Below are 2958 nucleotides of genomic sequence, written 5' to 3'. Positions count from 1 at the left end.
TGAGAAACCACTTTGAAGATATCAATACGTAATACAACAAGCATTGTTAATTTCCTACCACTTTGTTTATAACTGTATTGTCTGTACTGTTCTTTTGCTATTTTGTAAAATGTTGTCTGCCTGAATGTTTTCGTCCTTTTATTTTTAAAATAAAATAAAATAAAATGTCACATAGAAAGGGAAAAAAATTATATGGGTTTTCATGTCTGATAAGATTTGTCTTATAGTGCCTTAGTCCTTCATCTTGTCATGTTTGATACCAGATGCAGAAAGCTCAGTTTCCCTCTTCAATGGTTGCACAGCAAAGGCCACTAGTGTCCCTAGTTTTTCTGTTGGTCAGGTTTGCCCCTCAGTGTCCACTGAGATGCACTACTTAGTCTGAGGTTTTTTGGCAGTTGCTGAAGTGTATCTAGTTATCCCAGGTCCCAGATGCGCGTAGATAGCATTATCCCTAGTATCGACACTTCCTTAGGAAATGTCTGCTGTTCAGATCTGTCTTTTGGGTGTAGGTGGTTCTTGGTCTTTGTGTGTCTCCTAAGAACATACTTTCCCAGTTTTTTTTTTTTTTCTGGTACCGGGAATTGAACTCACGACCTTGAGCTTACCAGGCAGGCGTTGTGCCGCTGAGCTAAATCCCTAGCCCCCAATTTTTTCCCCCAGTTTATTAATGATGAGAAGTTGTATTCATTTGGTTCAGCACCCTGTCCTCTGGTCCTGGACTGTGGTGAGGATTATTACCCCAGATAATCACAGTGGTGTCATATGAGGGAGAAAAACTGACTACAGCATGTATGATCTCCTGAGATAGTACCATTAGCAATAACAATATCAAGCACAGCCTAGCAACTGACAAACTGGTAACTATTAATTTGATTCCTTTAACCTTAGGAGCAGGCTTTGCAGTTACATAATAACATCTCACATGTACCAAGAGATTGTATTCAATGAGTTTCCCTTCATACACTGATTTTACCCCGTCTGGGTGGTATTTAAGAGGAATAGGGGACAAAACAGAGAGATGAATCAGAATAAATGTAGTAGAAGCAAGGCTGTAAGGCTAAGGATGATCACCCAATTTTGAGAGGCTGGAGAATAGTGCAGAAAAGAAAGAATGAAAGAGAAAGCAAAAGGACACAGAATCAAACCAAAAAAAGAAAAAAAAAAATGTTCCTTTACATGAAAGTATCATAAAATGAGGAGAGATAGTTGAGGGCAAAGAAAAACAAGAATAGAATGAAAGAAAAATACGGGTAAGAAAACTAATAAAAAAAATGAAAAGAAATCAATAATAAACAAACAAACACAATAAGACAAAGAAAAAAAAAACACAGAGCAAAACCCCTCCCCAAACAAAAACAAAGCAAAGCAAAACAAACAAACCCTCACACCAGTCAGCCTGGAAAAGGAAAACCAATCAAACAAAAAGAAAAAGATGAGAAATTCCTCTGATGTCGGCAATTCTGCCCAAGTCAGATCCCAGAGATGTGCTGTGTATCTCCACAAGTTTGCCGTAGAATTTATGCGGGGTGAGGGGCTGATCTCATCCTCTGGTTTTGGGGGCTAGGACTTGTCTTCAGCTAACAACGTTTTGGGTATCCGCTTCTTACCATGTTTGTCTTTATGGCGCTAATCCAGTTGCTGTCATGCTTTTGAGTAGGGAAAGCCAGGGGTTGCTCCAAGAACCATGTACAGTTGTTTCCTCCTGGATCTTGTGTAGCTTCTTCTGTTCTGTAACACTGGCTCCTCTTATCCACTGATGATTGGGTCGCGGGAATGCCCTTATCCTATAGTAGGACAAAGGTATTTTCCTGCTTGTGCCACTGTGCCAGGGTGTACTGCTGGTCCCAGACCAGAAGGGCTTTTCCAGCCCTTTGTATTTAGGGTTAAGAGTGGCTTTTGATGACCACCTGGGTCAAATCTCCCAGATTTTTCCCCCAGCCTGCTTTCCAACTGCCAGCAATGTGTGACTGGATGTCTCTCCTCTTATTCCACTCTGGGGCTTTGGCGGCGAAGCGACCCAGGCCTGTTCTGCTGGGGTTCACCTTGTTCCCTTTGGAGTAACACGGTGGCCCCTCCTGCCTACTTCAGTTCTGCTTGTCTGTGTGGAGCGCAGCATCAGCTCACCTGTCTCACCACTTGCTGGTTTTGCTGGGCCTTTCTGGATACAGTGTCCCACCACCTGCGACAGCGGTTGGCCTGTGCGCTTTGCTGGGGGCCTGTAGCGGCAGCAGCAGCTGAGACTTCCTGTGTTTTGAAGAGCAAAAGTTTTTAATTTTGATAGAATCCAATTTATACTTTTTTCCTTTAGCTTTAGATGTACTGGGCTTGGAAAGATCAGGCAGGGAACTGTGGGACAACTGGTACATTTCGTAAGAAATCTTCACTCAACCCTAAATCACAAAGATTTCTTCCATTTTTTTTTTGTTTTTTTGAGACAGGGTCTCGCTATGCAGCTCAGACTGGGCTTGAGCTCAAAGTAATCCTCCTGCCTCAGCCTCCTGAGTGCTGGGATTATAGGTGTGCACCGCCACACCCCGTTCAGCACTGTTTTGAGTGAGCTAGAATTTAAGAATCTAGACTTGTATAAATTTTAAGATCAGCTTGTCAATATCTATGAATAAATATGCCTTGGATTTTTTTACTGTACCATAGAATGCAATATGGTGAGAAATAACAGGCATTGAAAAGGAAGCAGTAAAAATTTTTTGCTTCTGCAGATTCAGCCTGATGGTGATTAATTGACTCATGTGGTTTGTGAGCATTTTACTACTTCATCTTTAATGAGTTTCCAAATACCTGGCACCTAGAAGATCCATATGCTTTGAACTGTGAATTGAGATCTACATAAAACCCACCAGAACTAACAAGTGAGTTCATCAAATTTAGAAGGTGCAAAGTAAAATATACAAGAAATTTTTTTACATACAGTATAGGAGTTAAGACATAATACTTTTTTTT

General features: G+C 41.1%; 1 protein-coding gene and 1 pseudogene across 1 annotated transcript in view; one reads left to right on the top strand and one right to left on the bottom strand.

The window, feature by feature from the left end:
* The window catches only part of Syt16 (synaptotagmin XVI), a 326721-nt gene that overhangs the window by 39373 nt on the left and 284390 nt on the right, over positions 1–2958 (top strand). The gene's annotated exons all lie outside the window — the stretch shown is intronic.
* Positions 1–2958, bottom strand: part of LOC102013154 — a 174799-nt pseudogene that overhangs the window by 38557 nt on the left and 133284 nt on the right.

The sequence above is a fragment of the Chinchilla lanigera genome, unplaced genomic scaffold, assembly GCF_000276665.1.
Source record: "Chinchilla lanigera isolate Chin_1 unplaced genomic scaffold, ChiLan1.0 scaffold00065, whole genome shotgun sequence".
NCBI classification, from domain to species: domain Eukaryota; kingdom Metazoa; phylum Chordata; class Mammalia; order Rodentia; family Chinchillidae; genus Chinchilla; species Chinchilla lanigera.
The sequence above is the reverse complement of the archived record's forward strand: the minus strand, read 5'-3'. Positions and strand labels throughout refer to the sequence as shown.